Genomic DNA, 19,103 nt, shown 5'->3' with positions numbered 1-19,103 from the left:
TTTTGCATACAACTACAGTAAATGCTTGATACTAGCAAAAATTTTTGTACAGTACAATGAATGAATAGTATTTCATTCCCCTCATTCTATTTAGCATCTTTGCACATATTCTCTCCAAGTACATTTAGTTCTCAAGCTGTGTAAGGTCCTCCTGTTGAGGTTCATGGTAACTTAATGAGAGGAGCCATATATACTTTGTACAACTGCAATACATCCAACCCAACTAAGCTAAAGCTCTCACACCAGTAGTGGAGAACAAGGAGTTTTTCAGATTACTAAAAACAGGGAGGGAAAATTTCCAGCAATTAGCGAGCATGTAATTGAGAGAATGGAAGGAAGAAAGGAAAATCTAATCAAAAAGATTTTCAATAAGCTTACTCAATTGAAAAGGAAAGCCTCAACAAAACAAACTTGCATTAATTTAAAGATTTAATATTTATACAAGCAAGTTAATGTCCAACAACAGAGAAATAGTTAGGTTTATTACGGCTAAATGAGATGATACCATGCAGTTATCAATGATTACATTTATAAAGTTTAAAATATTTAAAACATTCTATATATAATATGTTGAAAAAGCAAAATGTTCACATTTCTGGTATGATCTCAACAATGTAAGGAAAAAAATAAAATAGAAAAATATCAGAAGAAAAAATGCTAAGATTTTCAAGGGCATTTCTGGGTAGTAAATTTGTCTATTTCTTTATATATTTCTAGACTTTCTGAATGTTCTGCAATGACTGTATTACTTTGATTAGAAAAAAAATGTTTATAAAGTGTTTGTGTTTTTCAAAAAATATATTCCCTGAAAGTTAGTTTAAAATAAATAAATGAGAGTAACACTGTGTTTTTAAACAGTTGTGTTTTCCTATCAGGAAATGACAGAATAAGTAAACAAGTCTTAAATACATGATCTATATTATTTGGATTTTTCCACCCAAACTTTTTCAGATAGGAATAAATGCTAAATGTTTCTATTTTTCCCACACTGCTTTTATTCATGAACAAAAACGCTAATCAAACACAAAATTGATCATTGAATTCTTTCTCTTCCTTATCCAAGAGGAAAACACAGTTAGAACTTTGAGAAGAAAAAATTAAAACAGTTCTTAGTATGTTTTATTCTATATTTGAATCCAGATACCATGACTTTTAATGTATTCAAGCATATCCTCTTATTTGTTGGGGATTATTTACAGGTGTTACTGGGGGAGGGGGCGTTTTTGCTTTTGTTTTTTCATTTTGTTTTAGTAGCATGTATATATGTTCATCCCTACAAAATCAAAACATCGGTAAAGCAGGTATCGCTTTTAATCTTAGTAATGTTGCCAGTATCCCATTAACGTGTTAAGTAAGGCAACTTTCCATAAAATTAATTTTTTCACATCACTTCGTAATTACAGAGCACATACAATTTGACATGCAGGTGGTTTTGAAAACATGAATGGCAAGATTGCTGTCATTAAGAACTCTAATATCACTCTGTAAAGCTTCAGTTGAATCCTATTTCAAAGTCAGAAACTGTATCCAAGTGAAGAAACTACCCTTGAAGCTTACAATGGTACACTTTATTTGAGAATCCCACAGTGTTTCAAAAACCAGCATTTTGATTCCCATTTTGAGGGTGAAGCACTCAGCGATTTTATAATTGAGTGAAGATTACCGAACGAAATCAGTATACTTGTAGACACCCAGAATTCCAAAGCGTTCTCCTAAGTCATGTCCACTGCATGATCTTTGCATGCTAGCTTTATTAACACTGGCTCTGAGAAGACCAACTAAAGAAACAGTAAGCCTTTATTTTCATTTTCCTCACTTCCCCACTATCCTCAACCCTGACATCTCCACCATTTTAAAACATAGTAGTCTCTTTGTATTTTTCTCATCCAAGGCACCAATATCTGGACCCTCAATACTAAGAGGCCTCATCTGGTTCTCTTCTCTCTAAACAGTACTACTGAGTCTGAATGAGTCTTTTGGACTTCCTGTGCCCATAAATTAAAAACAAGCAAAAAATACATGAGAGCACTGATATTGGGTTACCAGCTTTTTATTTTGTCAATAAAGTTATTCAAGAGTGTAAGACAGATATAATTACAGAATAAGAGAGTGGAACACTCACTGATAATCCTTATTTTCTCATTTTGTCAAAGACCAGTGGAAATTTCCTGAAGACCTTGGGAAACACTCCTATAGACCACCCCTTCCCTCCAACCCACGTCCCCCCAACTCTCCTGCCCATTCCCTCTGGTTTTCCTCAGCCCTGGAAGAATGCTGGCTTGATACTCAGACCATCTGTGTAGCCACAAGAAACATAACAGAGGCTTGAAGAAAATATTAACTAAACTAGGAAGCAATCCTGAGTAGTTTAATAATTCCATCAGAATAATGTGAAATAACAAATATTCACTGAAAGTGCATCTGCACGTTTTAATGAAAAAAAAAAGGGGGTGGGAGGCCTTTACTTGTAAGACAGCTGTGTTTTTTTGTTTGTTTGTTTGTTTTTTAACACCAGTAAATAGATTTGGAAAGCAGCACAAACCTGGATTGTGAGCCACTACACTAATTTCTAGTCATTGTCTGGTCTCATTTGAGTCAGACCTATGTGCGTCTGAGTAGGTAATTGAATACCACTTTATAAATGAAAAGGGCTAAACTAGATGATCTCTTAAACTAACTTATACCTCTAAGAACATAAGAATAATGTCCTCTAGAGAATAATACATTTAGTCAATTGTAAAATAGTGTTGATTTTTGTATCCCGACACTTGTTCTATTTTTTTTTTCTAGTTTTAATTTATCAGTTGTTTCCAAGAACGATGTGATGTGGCTTCTAACAGAGGACACATAAAATTTAAATGTTATAACAAAAAGCAGATATTCTGAAAATATTACATTTTTCTTCAAGTTTAACCAACCTTAGTTTTCACACTCACGTGTTCAGTATCAACAAAATAAGGAACAAAGAGCAAGCTGAAAAGAGTAGACATAATAAACTTTTGAAAAAGCAAATCTTACATATGTTGTTATAAGCTACTGCTATCTAATAATATCAGTATCTAAACATCATTTCTCTACTTATATAATAAAATAGAAATCAGGGTCTCAGATAAAGCCATAGTGTTGAGAATTAAAACACAGCACACACACACACACACACACACACACACACACACACACACACACAATCTCTTACTTTCATTATTGCCCTCTTTCTTTTTTAGTAATTGTTTTATTTTATCACTCTAATTATGACTTAAGGTCTTTGAAGGGCAATCAGGACATTCTTTGTTTCTCTCAGCAAAGAACAGCTCTCAGTGTTTACTGAATTTAACTGACCTGAATTAAAGTCTAGACCCAAATGCTCTCCAGTTACCTGTTATCACTATAAAAATCCCTGACGTCTTAGATCTGTCCACAAACCATGTTTCAAACGTTATGTCCCAGTATTTGTTTTGGGAAAAAACATGGCTAAGCTGATTTAATCTTTCCATTTCTTCACTTTACCCCATGCCATCCCTACTGTGCACTGGAACCAAGTGCCACAAATTGTCCCAGAAATTGAACATGAGCCCAGGTGGTGGCATTCTTGAGACCTACATGTGACCCATTTATAATTAAGTTCAACTCCAATTCTCTTACTGATCATCACTCATTCTTTCCTGCTTAGCTCCACCTGCTTAATATAACTCTTGAACATATTTTATACTCTCAAGCTTCGTGTTTCTTTACTCAACATGTCCTCCTTACCTACATACTCCAAGTGTCCTTGGGGACTATCTAGAAACAAGCTTCCCTTGTATGAACATAGGATTCATCATCATCTTCATTCCTGCCCCGCTTCCCCACCCATTTGTCCACCACCCCCCAACACACACACACACACACACACACACACACACACACACACACACACACACAGTGTGCTATCCTCCTCTGTAAGCTTGCAAAAGGTGCAACACCTGGCCTTAGTGGCTATTCTCAGATATTTTCAGGAAAAAGAAATCCTCAATCCCTATCTATTAATCCATTTTCTCTTTAAGCATACTTTGCTTTAAGCTGCTTTGCTTAAGCAACAAAAGGCAGTGAAATGATATTAATAATATGAAGTTGTATCTTCAGCCACTAATCCAACCTGACATTAGCCTAAGCCACCTGTGTGTGCCTGGCAAGGCAAAGTGTAGAGTACACTTATTAGATTATAATGTATTTGGGGGAGCACATCTTTACATGGGGGGTCGAGGTAGAATTCGAGAGCCACTTTGGTTGGAGCTGCTACTATAGCACATCACAGAGCACTGAGATTTTTGCCATGAAGATCGATTCATTTAACTGGTTCAATAAGCACACTCTGGACACTTGTGCCCATGTTGCAAATGGAACACGAGGGAAGGGGTAACAAAGATACATTGAAAACTGGCCAATAAAGGTAGTCACATATATAAGAAAATACAGAACCACAATGGACAGAGTGTGTCTGGCTCTGGGGTCAGGGTCGTTTTGAAAAAGATATTCCTTTTAACTGGTCTTGTGGGATATATAGGCATCTTCCATTCGAAGAAGGGTCATTTGGAGAACTGTCTAAATGTGTGCAAAGATGAGAGGATAAAAGAATTATATTCAGGTTTGGGGTGGGGGATTCTATCAAAAAGTATGTTTAGGAGATAAGAATGAAGTATCTAACGGAGGCCAGATAATGATGGGCCTTGTTTCGTGCACTAAGAAATGTAGTTTCATCCAAAAGGTAGTGAGGAGCCACCAGAGATTTTTAAGCAGAGTGACAGTATAAGGTGATCAGATATCAGACAGATGTTGGTGAATGGTGACCTATAATATCTACTCAGTCGTTCACCCACAAGGAAACCTCATCACTAACCGCAACGAAGACTTTCCTTTGGGAAAGAAAAGCCCCTTCCTTGGAGCTTGGCAAAGAACAGAGAATGAAATGGTTTCATCCTTGCCCATATTGATTTCACCAAGTCCCCCTCCCCAAGACTGGAAAATGAGAGAATGTTGAAAAGGGAAGGGGAAAGAGAGGGGAATGACATTTATTAAATATTAGGAGCCGGTCAGCGTATTATGTGCTTCATATACATTATTATTAGATATAACTTCAAAATAATCTTCTGAGGTTGGTAAAATCATTCCTATTTTAGAGAGAACAGAGGGCAACCAAGTTGTCAAGAATCACAGAGTAATGGAAGACCGAGATAAAAAACTGTGATTTGAACCCAGACTTGACCAACTCCAAAGATACTCATGTATGTTGGACAGTTTCCCCACATGCCACCTTATCTTATTCTTACAGTGACCCTTGTGTAGTGGACAAAATAAGAAAGAGAGCGATCTTCATGTAGTTGTTGTAGACATTAACACCTCTAAAATCAAGTGTGGTACAATGTCATTTAACAGTGATTTTGCTAATATTTTTTCCTCCAAATCTGGGTTCCACAGGAAGACATAAGGCTGCTTGGGTACAAGACTCCTCTTTCTATTTGCTTCCCCATTTTCTCCTTTAAGTTTTTTTCTGGGCAATTTTGCATACGTATAAGGATTAAAGAATCATAGAGATGGATGAAGCCACATGATGTCATCTGGTCCCTATCTTCAGGTATACGAATGTCTAATATTCTAAAACAAGTTTTTAAGGCCAACTGGAGATTGAGCCTTCAAAAGTTTCTTTCACAGATGACTTTATCTGTTATAATTATTTTAACTATTTAAGCTTTCCTGCAGTGTAATAAAATTTCACCTTTATTTTACGTGGACCAAAGTATAACATGGTCTAAGAATTTTACAAAAAACATTCAAAAATTAGATAGAAGAAAGTGACTAATTCCTTTATGAGGTTAAATGTCTCTGATTCTTTTAATATCTCTTTTGCCAAGTGTTGTAAGAGGGATCTCTGCTGTGACAGAACAATTCTCTATCTTGATTGTGGCAGTAACTGTATGATTCTACATGAAATAAAATGCACAGTCCTATACACACAAATTGTACCAATGCACATTTCCTGGTTTTGATATAGCACTTTCATTATGTAAGACATTACCAATGGGGAAAACTAGGTAAAGGAATCGCAGGACCTCTCAGTAGTATTTTTTGCAAATTCCTGTATATCTACACTTTCAAAAGGAGGGGAATCATCTTATAGAAATCATAATAGCTCAATGCCAGGAGTATAGGAGAAAAATAGAAAAGAGTAAAGAAGAACATTATTCCTGCAAAACTAAGAGATCAGTGTGGATAAGTACCAGGAAAGCAAGTAAACCAAAGCAGGTGGGTAACAGTAACAATCTGAATATTTGATGGTTAAAAAGTAAGCTTAATGGGACTAAAAATACTGTGAATGTCACAACCAAACTGCCTATCTGTATCAACCTATGTCCTTTCCTAAGGTCTGAAGATATATTCTATGGACCTACCAGAAGCAATAAATTCTTTTGAAGTCTCAACTTTTATTTTAAAAATAATTTATTTTGCATTGCATGTCATATTCACATTCATTTGTTTTTAAACATTTAATTTACCAATTAAATTACTTAATTACTTTCCCCCAAAAAAACTTTGTAATATATTTGACATTCCAAGAAGATGGCCATGTTTATCGGTGGAGATCACCGATCACCCAGCTGGAGATCACCATCTTATTTTCCAGCTCCAAGGTGGTGACTGATGAATCATTTAGGTGGCCCTATTCTGAGGTAACCACTAGAATCTTGGTGACTAGACTGCCTTTGGGGAAATTCTTAGAAGAGGCATAACTTCTAGCACTATGATTTCAGCTATGACTTATCAGAACAGGGCTTATCCTAGGAACCGTGTATCTCCTGCAAACAGAGCCTCCCTGAGAAACATCACTCACACACCGACTCATCTCAACACAAGTCTTGAGGCATTTTCACAAACATATGCACACAAGAGTATGATTCCTGCATAATTAGCAGCCATTTTGCTTGGAAATACCTTGTTCTTATTTTGAAAGTTTTCTGGGAATTTAGAAAACTTAAATTTAGGGAAATGGTCCAAGACTATATGGGTTCTTCAGTCATTCCCAATCAGATTCACATCACTTGAGAAGGTCGGATAAAGGATGCTTTATTACCTAAATGTAATTAAAAATTTCAAGTTGACTTCTATGACCAGCATTTCAAAACAGTGTTGCAGTACACCAGAAAATGTTTATTTGGTTTGAGTACACTCATAGAGTTTAAAGCTTAGAGGTGAATACGTTTCAGAGTTGGTTCAAGAAACCTAAATGGTTCCCTCTGGGATAGAACTGCTTCTTAGAACTACTAGATGCCTCAAGAAGTTGTCAAGTTATGGAGTAGGATATTAAATTAAAAATGAAAAAAAACAAAACAAAATACTACTATTTATAGAGATTATGATTTGCTTAAAAGTGCTTCTGCTTTGTATTTTTTTCCAGTTTCTAAAGATAAGGAGTACATTTAGGAATGCATTATTGTTAGTTATTTTATCACCAATGATAACTGGACTCGGTGCATAGGAATAAGAGGGCACAGACTATGCAGAGTTGCAAATTTACCAATAGGTAAGCCTTGAACAATAAATAAAGCCCTAAAGCTTACAAAGTTCATGAGTAATTTTGCATGACAAGGTTGTAAAAAAGCAAAAAGTTATCTGTAACATAGAAAATACTCATATGTTGTATTCTAAACAATGAAAATATGTCAAACATACAGAATTTTCATTACCTGCTTGTAAAGGACTCATAGCTCTTCTGAAATTTTTCATGACTGAGTATCTAAAAAATATCTGTAATATATTCCTACCAAATCATACTTTGGTAATTAGAACCATTAAAACCTAACTTTTTAAAAACTGAAACCACATTTATAAACAAGTAGTTAGGGAAACATCATGCTGAACTCAAAATACTAGGTTTCTATACAAGATAAATCACCTTTCTGATCTGAACCACTCAGATCAAAATGTCAAAACAATTAAATTACAGTTTTGTCTCACATCAATAGCCCATGCAACGGTGCAAAACACACAACCCTGATTTCAGGCATACTGCTTTTAACTGGCAAACAAATTGAGCAATGAATCAAATTTTGCTAAAGAAAATACAGCACACAATGCCAGACCACAGAGGTCAAGGAATTCATCAAGACTCACTTCCCACATAACTGTATGTTTTTGAATGAGGGGTAAAAATGTTATCTATTCCCTTGCACCAATTCAAAAACACACAAATATAAGGATAGATGTGTAGCCCTACACATCAAATATAACTACAAATCACATCGATTTTATAGTTATATCATATGTACAGGCTTATATTTATGGATATACACATCTGTACCTGTGTTTGTGTGTGTATAGAGAGTAAAAAGGGGAGCTTAATTTTTGTCTTAACGAACCTGGTTCTTTCATGTTGTAAACTCTTATGTATTTTTTTGAATGTACCATGTAAAAATTGACACAATCATATTTTTGAGATACAAGAAGTCCTAAGTTTATCTCAAGCGACCTTCTCATTTTGCAGTAAAAAAACTGAAGGCCAGAGTACACATGGGCACAAAAGCTAGCTGGGACAGTGCTGGGACTAGAACTCTGGGACCTTACCTCCTAATCTTCTGCATCAATCATGTCACGTACTAGAATGGACTCCTAAAAACTGATACTGTCAGAAGAAACAATATCTAGACTCCTATTGTTATACCACTGTATATCTACTTACTTTTTAAGTAAAGTGTTCTGCTTTCAAAGATCCACTAAAGCTTCATGAGAAAATGATGATGTACTAGAGTTTTCTGTCCCGGCATAAATGAATGTCAAACACTATTCAACTGTAATGTACATTCAAGATTAGTCAACATCTTTAAGCCTTTACATCTGTACTCACAATATAGAACTTAAGTGCAAATCAATGATCTATGAATTAATTATCATTCTCTGGCTAAAATTCTTTATATATCTGTTCTACATATCTAAAGAAAATGTAGCATTATAGTTAAGGATATGGATGCTGAAACAAGACTGTGTCACTCCACCACTTACCTACTATGTAACCCTGGGCAAGTTACTTAACCACCTTATACCTGAGGTTCAACTGTAGAAATAAGAGAACATACCTGACAGGGTTTGGGGGCAGATGAAATGAATTAGCACATACAAACCAAAATAACAGTGCTGGCTCTTAGTGAATGCTCAAAAAAAAATTACCTATTATTACTAATTTTTAGTCAGCTATTTAATAGATTACCATATATGAACTACAGCACTCTCAGGGATCATGTAGAACAAGGTTTGGCAAACATTTCATAAGGGGCCAGACAATAAGTATTTCCAGTTTCTCTCGCCATACCATCTCTGTCTAAACTACTCAACTCTATAATCTATGACAAATGCACACACAGACAATAAACTGATGGACATAGTTGTGTTTCAATAAATCTTTAATTTAAAAACAGGTGGTGGGCTGGATTTGGCCTGAGGCCTAAAGCTTGCAGCCCCTTGATGTAGATAGAGTAGCTACCACATTCTACAGAGAAAGGAAGACCAGAGAACAAGTGAGCAAAAGAAAGGTACCAACAGGTACAGAACTAGAACCAAGAACTCTACAAGTTGCCTTAATGTTCTTTTCACCTATCTATATAAGAGAGGCTCTGTGAAGTCTTCTTATCCTGATCTACAAACAGAAACAATCCCTTCTGTATTCTTCCACAACAGGCAAAATTAGCAGAAAATTGATAGATTTTGAAGGGTAATGAGTACACCGGAGTTCATTATACTATTCTCTCTACTTTTTAGTGTCTCATAATTCCCATATTTTTTTTTAAATGCTCAAAGCACTTAGTACTATTTATAAGATGTTCACAATTCTCTCAGAATATCTGTGTACACTCTTTTATCTCTTCTCTACTAGAGACAGTATTTTGAGGGGTCATGTCACTTCCATCTTGGTATCACCATCCCCTGCCAAGGTCTCAGACAGAAACATGTTTTATAATTAGGATTTAATAAACAAATGGTCCCTAAAAACTGAAAGTCATCCCAAACAATGTATGATTTCCAACTCCAACATTCTCTCCATCTTGTCAAATTGCTCGATATCCATCAGCAATATTGTCAAAAATACTATCTTTCCCCTACACCCAATCTGTTGCCAATCCAGTATTCATTACATTTTTCAAAATGCAACCTGGAATCTATTCCTAGCTAGCATCTCTTTTCAGAGGTATTAGACTTCTGGTATTGCCTCTCCATATGTAGATTCACCACCAGCAACAACACTGTTCTCCATAAGATCACTTAGTCTTAAAAAGTAAAGTGTCTCTTTGATACGATAGCAATATTCTTAGAACTTCACTGCAGTTATACAACAGCACTGGAGTTAAGATTCAATGTTCTTACCCTCATCACAGCCTTTCCCAGATTCCATGATATGATCCTGCTTATTTCCTCCTTTGCCTCTAGCTAACTTTTATTTTATAATCTCAACTTTCTTTCCAAGGCTTCTCCTAAGCAGAACTCAAGGGTAGAAACCCCCTTTACTTTCCTAACAAAACACTAAGTTCTTCGCTTCTAGAAATTCTCAAACTCTTAAAGTACTTTCTCATCAAATATATTTCTGACCAAATTTGGGAGAAAAAAAAAAAAGATAACATTCCCATACTATTTGCCACTCATCATAAGAGAAATGATCGAAAGAGAACATCCACACTCCCATCCTGCCTGTGTCCACACCCTCTTCCTTCTCTCCTATCACGACAAATAGCCCATAATCCTAGCAACATATAACGTCTCTTTTATTTTATTTTATTGGGGTGACACTTGTTAGTAAAGTTACATAGATTTCAGGTGTACAATTTTGTATTACATCATCTATAAATCCCATTGTGTGTTCACCACCCAGAGTCAGTTCTCCTTCCATCACCATATATTTGATCCCCCTTACCCTCATCTCCCACCCCCTACCCCCCTTACCCTCTGGTAACCACTAAACTATTGTCTGTCTCCTATAGTATCCTAACATACTTAAGAACACTGCTCCCCTCTCCTACCTCATCAGTTTTGCATCTCTACTGGCTCTTTCTCATTAGCGTAACAACATGCCATTGATTTGTATCTTTAAAACTCTTTGTATCAAATACCCTCCAACTAATGATCCATTTCTCTCCTTTCCCTTTCAATAAAATTCATCAAGGGATATATATACTACCATCCTCTTCAATTTCTCTTCTTCAGACAAATATTCTAAATAATCTTTCGCCACCCACCACTCCATGGAAACTGCTACCATCAGGGTCATTCACTGGGAATTGATTTAGTAAATCAATTAAAACAGTGGACCAGTCCCCTCCTTCTTCAAACACTTCCTTCAGTTGGCTTTTAGAATTCCACACTCCCCTGCTCTTCTTACCTAGCATACAGCTCTTTTCCAGAATCCATTGCAGGTTGCTCCTTATAATGTTGGAATGCCCCAAGACTCAGTCGTTGGTCCACTTCAGTTTTTTAACATCACACACTTTTAATGAATTTATTCAACTCTGCTTTTAAAATAAGTTATATGCCGAAGAGTCCTAAATGTATATTGTTAGCCTAGCCTTCAGACTGCATGATGGACATCCCTTCTTAGATATTTAAAATGCATGTAACCTTTAATATGTCCAAATCCAAATTTTTAATCCTCACCACCTGGAAAGCTCTTGCCCCAAATACCCCATGTCTCCCTCCCTCACCTACTTCAATCCTACTGAAGTGTCACCTTCTCATTTTCCCTTATAATCCTATTTTAAACTGCTAAACACACACACACCCTTTCTTGCTTTTTGTTATCTCCACAGCACTCAATACAGTATCAACATATATTTCTCTCTTTACTATGTCCCCCTCCACTAGAATGTACATTCCAAGAAGGCAGTGCCAAGAACACTGCTCAATAAATCTTTGTTGACTAAATGAATATTGAGCTCTCAACTTGAACCTAATAATGCTTTGCGTATGCAATAAATTGTATCATTTCACTCTTCTTGGTCCTGTAAGTCTACAATACTCTTGGTATGGTACCAGGAATACATTAGATCAGCCTTGTGAAGAGGAGTTACTTTTATACTTCCCAGAAGTCTTGAGATCAGAGAGTAAGTACTGACAATGGTAAAGAAAAATTTCTGATAGATTGAAGTGAAAGTATTGTTGAAAGATTTCTTTTTTATTAAGAACTCTGGGGGGAAAGGGGAATAAATAAGATAAATCCTACTCAAACATCAAAGCCTAGTTTAAAACTCAACCCTTTCCCTATTCCTTTCCTCCCCCATTCAACCCAGAGACTCTGCACCACTATCCCGGTACTCATTATGTTCCAGTCTCCTGGATATGGAGTCTCTGAAGGGCAGGAACTGAATCTCTTTTCTCTCTTAATCTGTCAGCCGCTGTCCATGACTGGCATTCAAATAACTATCACTGGACTGAACGGAATAGAGGAATCTATAGGAACCTATGACATAACGGCTTGTTTGTCAAAACGTAGTCCATCAATCAAAGCAGCACCGTTACGTAGGTTTCTACCGTCGGTTTCAAACAAACACATGCCCTCTGTTCTGCACGGTTAATTGAGGCAACAGGACAGTCCAATAACGTAGTCCCACGTAGAGGTCCCGGATCCGGGACTCGGCTGCTCAGAATGCACAAGCCATACTAAGCAAAGACTGCCAAGAACTTTAGAGAACTAAAGGATACGGTCCGTGTACTTGGTATTCGAACAGCGAGGGACAAAAGGACAGACAACACCAAAAGATGAGATTTCCAACCAAGAGGGAAAATGGAAGAAAACAAAAAGTAAAGAATGTGGAAAAAGACGGGGGATGGGGACTAGAGGATGGAGAGTTACGGGAGAAGGAGACCTGAGGGCAAATTGGCGGCACTAGACTGCCCACCAGCGCAGGCGCTAACAGCAGGCTGCTGGATCAGCGACCTCTCATAAACTTCCTCCTGCGCGTCCTCCGGGGCCGCGTGACACGCGAAGGCGTCGCCGGGCGAGCCAGCCCCGGGGCACAGGTCCGCCGGCAGCGCCGCTCGTCTTTACCTGCGCCCCGCTTGGGAGCCTCGTCGGGCAGCCCAGCCTGCATGTGTGCATGAGTGGCATGTGAGGAACGGGCACTTGGGAGCTGCTGGGCTCCCTCTTACAACAATCGGCTTGCAAATGTGGGCGGGGGGCCTCGAGGCGGCAATGGGGGCTCCGCGGGCCAGCGTCTGCCGGGAGGCGGCCGAAGCCAGGAGCCCCGCGCGCCTCCCCTCGCAGTCGCTCCCGCCCCGCCGCCGCCCAAGTGCCCCTCTGCCCCGGGACCAGACGCCCAGTCGGCACCCAGGCACCCACGCAGGGGTGCGGCTAGCGCCGCAACCGCGCCCGTGTGGGCGGGAAGGAGGCCGGACGGCTCGGCTGAGGCCGCACCGCCTCTGAGAGCCGAGGTGGTTCGGTCAAAACTTTGAAATCAGAAGGACTCCTGTTACCTGAGCGGCGCGGGCACGGGCGCGGGCTCGTCTGCGGTACGGCTGCCGGGCGCGGGCCGAGTTTTCAGCAGCCGTAAAGCGGGAGGAGCGCGCGCGAGCCGCGGCGTGAGCCCTCGCCCCCGAGCGGCGGCCCCGGCGCCTCCGCCGCGAGCGTCAGCCGCCTGGCAAGCAGCGGGCTGGGCTGAGTCATAATAAAAGACACGTTCGCGGAGCGGAGTGGGGAGCGGGGCCTCGAGGAACCGGGTTAAATGGCAACAGGCCCAAAAATAGGGAAGGGTTTGTTGTTTGTTTTTAAAGTGGGCAAAACTGGAAAACTTGTCCCATCGTGGGAGAGGTGTCTTTTATAATTCGTATATATTTTACAAATAGTCTTTGTGTCTAATAAAACTTTTTAAAGGTTGTTTTTTTAAAAGTGCATTGCCTCTGGAGCCCAATGGCTGGGTATAATGCTCAGCGTCGTCACTTCCAGCCATAGGACGTCTTGCAAGTTACTTGAATTCTGTGCCTTTATTTCTCAGCTGTTGAGCACGATAATAAAGGTACCGCTCTCAGGAGAATGCTAGGAGGGTAATGTGTATGGTGCCTGCACTTTGCACGCCGTAAACGTTAACTATGAGTTAAACATAAAGGGTTAAGTGAAGAGGCGCCTAGATCAACAGTTTTAAAAGCAAAAAGACGAACACGGGGGAAAGCAGGATTTGTGTGAAGTGGGGTAAATTCGACAAATGTCTCAATAGAAGAAGAGAAATTGGAGTCTCCAAGGAACAAATGAGGCCAAGAGATGCAGCTGAGGTGGAAAAAGAAGAGGAAGGGAAAACAAGACTCAGTAGCCAAAAAGCTGAAGCATCACGGAGAGGGAGTATACTTACTCTACGTAGAAAATCATGACAAACACCCTCTGCTGAGGGAGATTTTAAAAAATAAAGTATTTAAACAGATAAACAACTGTCGAAAAAATGAGCCCCAAATGAGTAGCCTTTGCTCCAATGAATGAGATTTGGCAGTTCTGCAAAATGAGGAAATCCGTCCCTGTGCTGCATCTTAAGGGGGTGAGTCATCAAACCCATAGCAAAATTTAGTGGGCTGCATTCCTGAAAGGCACGCCAGATGGATGCATTCTGCTTAGTTTTAATAACTGTATGATGTTCCCTCTGTACTGTCAATTTAGAAGAAAGGAATCTGAATAAAGATTTGAGGAGTGAACTTGAAAATAAAAGACAAGTTACTTCATGAGTATCCACCCAGTGAGCATACAGTTAAAGAATCCCAAACAAGTAACCATTTCTCCTTTCATTCTTCCCCCTATTGCTTTCTCCTTTCACTGAATTTCTTTATTTATTTTTATTATGTTATTTTTATACAATGGAACTGCCTAAGGGAAATATGGTTTTAATTAATACTAAAGAATGAAAGGAATTTTAGCTAGGCCTCTCTAAATAGGGTCAAACTTTTTGAAAGAAAGGTCTTTCAGTTGAAGTTTTAATGAGAGCAAGGGTAAATTGGCAGATGTGAAATCAGAAATGGTTTTAGACAGACAACAAAACAATAGCAAGACTGGCATGAAAGAGAATGTAATAAAAATCAGAAACAGTTGTATTTCCTAATTACGGTAAGCACCAAAGACGAGCAAAATTTTCTTTAGCAGATAAAGAAAACTGGATGCCTTGTACTGCCCAGTCTTTCAAATACAAACAAAAGAAAGAAAAAAAGGAAAGAAAAAACCCTCTATCAGATTCTTGTAATGATTAGCAGTTTCCTAGGAGGTCTCCTGCAGGGTAAAAGACTTGGAGGTGCCTCTTTCCTGTAGAAATGCAAGCGAAATATTTGAGGGGATTAATTTTACCAGAATTGGGAAAAGCTGTTCAGTAAAATGAGAATCCCACTCTTTCAGTTTTACTAAGCCTTGGGGCTGAGGCAATCATTGTCATTAAACCTTTATTAATGTGAAACAAAGAGATAAAACCTTAAATGGTGTGAAGCCCTTAAATTAAAAGGATCAAGAAAACAAAACCAAAGCCCAGAAAATAGAAAAAGAGATTAGGAAGCTTTTCTAGGGGAACCTTTGAACTTTTCCCTGTGATATGAATGCCTGTGACTTGCTTTAGACAAATAAGCAATACAAGCTAAGGCTGGGAACCATGATCTGATCAGATCAGATTAAAAAACAAAAACTTACCTTGTCTCAGATATTTTGGTCTAAGAAGAAGATCATTTTATTTAAGTAGAGACAAAAACTCACCACCTGATTTTGTATGATCATTTACACCTCAATCACCTGAATCCACTTCCATGCACTTTTCAGTTAGACTCATGATGTTCTGTAAACTAAGTCTTGACACAGGTGCCTTTGAGCATTTTCTGAATTTTCCAAAGGTGAATTTGCACTAATAAGTATTTGCTTTTAAAGCTTTTAAATCCATTATTAGTTAATGTTAATAATGTAAAGCATAGACAGATCCACTTTTCTAGTTGTTTTATGTATAGATTATAAAAGTTATAATTAAATCATATCAATTTGATAGTATTTTAGGTCCCTTTTACATAACTGAATATAACCTTAGTGTGCTACTATGATTTTAATTTTAAGATTTCATGTAAGATGATATTAGAAAGAATTGATTGTTTGGATTGCAAAAGGCTGTATTTTTCTTTCCAATTTAAAACTTCAGTGTAGTGAGAATTTCATGCCACATTCCAAAGGCCATTACAACACTACCTGTTGTTAAATCACTACATAGCAGAAGCAATAGTTAACCAGCCAGATAGCCTCAACAAATTTATAGTTTTGGAAACTAATTTCAGGAATGCTACTAAAGAGTACATTAAAAGTGAACTGAAATTCTCAAGCCAAATTTGAGCTTTAGCTGAGAACAGTGTGTTCCAAGATTCCAGCTAATCGAGCTCAAGAAGGACAATCTTAAAGATATAGATCCTTTTCCTTCCATGTCAAATATATATATATGTTATGTTGTACATATTTTAGAAGAATATTCTACTTGAAACTATTGAAATCTACAACATTCTGATCTTTTCAGACATTTTAGGTAGGTTGAAGAATGGTCACTTAATGGTTTTTGTTTTCGGACAATGTCACATCTAGAAAATGTCAGGTAATTAAAATTTTCATTGGAAAAGTAAACAACTGTAGGAAATAGGCACTCTCATACATTTCTGATTAAAATGCAAATTGTTACAACCACCAATGGAGAGCAATTTGGTAACAAGTAAAATTATAAATGCCAAAATTGTATTCCCCTGGTAATAGCAAATTACTTATGGGAATTGATTCTATAGAAATAAATAATGCATGTACAACATTATTCATTATAATAGCTAAAGTTTGGAAACACTCTAAAAGTCCATCTACTGAAGACTAAATTAATTGTAAAAATTGATAGAATAATATACAATAGATTGTACTATATGGAATTATAGGAGGAAAGAAATAGAATGAGAAAATTTTCTTTAGACAGTGTTGGGAAATACAAGCTATATAATTTTTTTTTATAAAAAGGTATAGAACAAAATAGATTTTACCCAGTTTAGACTTACTCAACAAGAAATAAAGGAATTCTAAAAATTCATGGAAGAATTAAATACAAACAGTTATTATACACTATATCTTTTCTCTTGTAACATATAATATTAAAAAATACACATACTATGTGTGATCTATGCATTGTTTTATGTGTTTATTCAGAAATGATTTTCCATGTCTGAAATAGGATAACTTTTAAATTTTTATTACTACTACAATTGTTTGTTACTTTTACATTGTTACTACTATTACCATTGATCGATTTTTTCAAAATAACAATATTTCAAGTAGCTCAAAAGTTTTCTTTCTGTCTTCATGAAAAGGAATGTTTTATTTAAAATATCAGAGAAAAACTACCGATGAATTAAAATTTTAATTACTTGAAAAACGTCATTTTCTTTATTCCTCTTGTCCTCTTAAACACAATACAATTGGCTTATTTTCTTATTGTATTTCTGGGATTTCCAAATGGTTTATTAACTAAAAGGATAACTGTATGATTGCCAGTACTCTTTTTCATTATATTGCAAACCATTAAAATATGATTAAATATTGAAAATTCATTTTTTACAAAAATTATTGATACATGGCTAGACTGTGTCAATACACCAAACAAAGCAGAAAAAAAATTGTAAATAATATGTGCAGTCCACGCTCTATTTATTAGATGGATGGCTAAGCATGAATATCTGTGAGTTTTCCATACTAAAGCATGTCTTAAATAGTTATAGCAAAACAGTCTTAAATATGATTTAGAGTCCACTTTGATATAGAAATAAAATGATTCTCTAATGCTGAAGGGAAAGAAAAACTACTAGAATACAGAATGGTTTAAATGACAATAATTTTGTATAGGCAAAGACAAAATAACCCATTTCAAATATTGCATAACATTTTTTCCAACTTTCTTTATATATTTGAGCTTTTCTCAATTCATCATCTTCATAATTACTTTCTGTTAAAATTTTATCTATTGACATAACTTTTATCTTTGTCATCCTAGCATTCCAGTCTGTTCAAAGAACATATGTTTCTTTATTCCCCCTGCTACTATATATCCTTGCCTTTGCGGAAATGGTTTTCTTTACACCATATGAATCTGATAAGACTATCTAGAAAATGGCCCTGCCTCCTCCACCAGAGGCAAATTCATGATCCAAAAGCACCAATTATAATTCTTGGGGGAAAGAGAGTTTCAATTCTCTGTAAAGCTATAGAGGATCCATCAAGTGATAACAGGGCAAGCCCAACAGAAATCTGTTATAATATGGAAGTGATATATGCAGATCTGAACTCAAATAGGTCCAGAAATGAAATAGTACCATTTGCAACAACATGGATGGATCTTGAGATTATGATGCTGAGTGAAATAAGCCAGATAGAAAAAGTCAAGAACCGTATGATTTCACTGATACGTGGTATATAAAACTGAAAACAACAAAAGAACAAGACAAACAAATGAAGAAACAAAAATTCATAGACACAGACAATAGTTTAGTGGTTATCAGAGGGTGAAGGGATATGGGGGTGGTAGATAAAGTTAAAGGGGATCAAATATATGGTGATGGAAAGAGAACTGACTCTGGGTGGTAAACACACAATGTGCTATATAGATGACATATTACAGAATTGTACACCTGAAATCTATGTAACTTTACTAACAATTGTCACCCCAATAAACTTTAGTTAAAAAAAAAAAAAGAGCCCAGAGAGCATAAGTAAGCTGTAAAAACAGATGGCCCAGACCCCATGTCACTTGCAACTGTAACATTAATAGCTCTCCTTCAGCCTCCTGGGAGGAGTTTTTAATACCTGCTGATGAAGGAAGAAAGTTTGAGCTTGATCTATGAATAGATTGTCTTGGTATATGATTGGAAGTGAAAATAACCTCATATTTGTACTACATCTTCTACTTAGGAATGTCCCTGACACATAGTGGTTAGAGTAATCTCTCAGTGGATAGAACATCAGCCAGCTCATCTGGTCATTCACTTTGTGTAGAAAGAGAAGTGGTCCAAAGTAAGAGTATACTTGGACTTTTAGGCAGTGATGAATGGTTCAATTTTGGGGTTGGAACTCTGGA

The 19,103-nt window shown here is 37.1% G+C and overlaps 1 protein-coding gene across 2 annotated transcripts in view; it reads right to left on the bottom strand.

The window, feature by feature from the left end:
* Positions 1-13,731, bottom strand: part of NAALADL2 (N-acetylated alpha-linked acidic dipeptidase like 2) — a 1,208,457-nt gene extending 1,194,726 nt beyond the window's left edge. For both annotated transcript variants that reach the window (XM_074328105.1, XM_074328114.1), the window contains exon 1: positions 13,483-13,731. The gene's annotated coding sequence lies outside the window, so the exon portion shown is untranslated. The remainder of the gene's footprint in view (positions 1-13,482) is intronic.
* Between the last annotated feature and the right edge of the window lie 5,372 nt (positions 13,732-19,103).

This window comes from Rhinolophus sinicus, linkage group LG01, assembly GCF_036562045.2.
Source record: "Rhinolophus sinicus isolate RSC01 linkage group LG01, ASM3656204v1, whole genome shotgun sequence".
Lineage (NCBI taxonomy): Eukaryota > Metazoa > Chordata > Mammalia > Chiroptera > Rhinolophidae > Rhinolophus > Rhinolophus sinicus.
The sequence above is the reverse complement of the archived record's forward strand: the minus strand, read 5'-3'. Positions and strand labels throughout refer to the sequence as shown.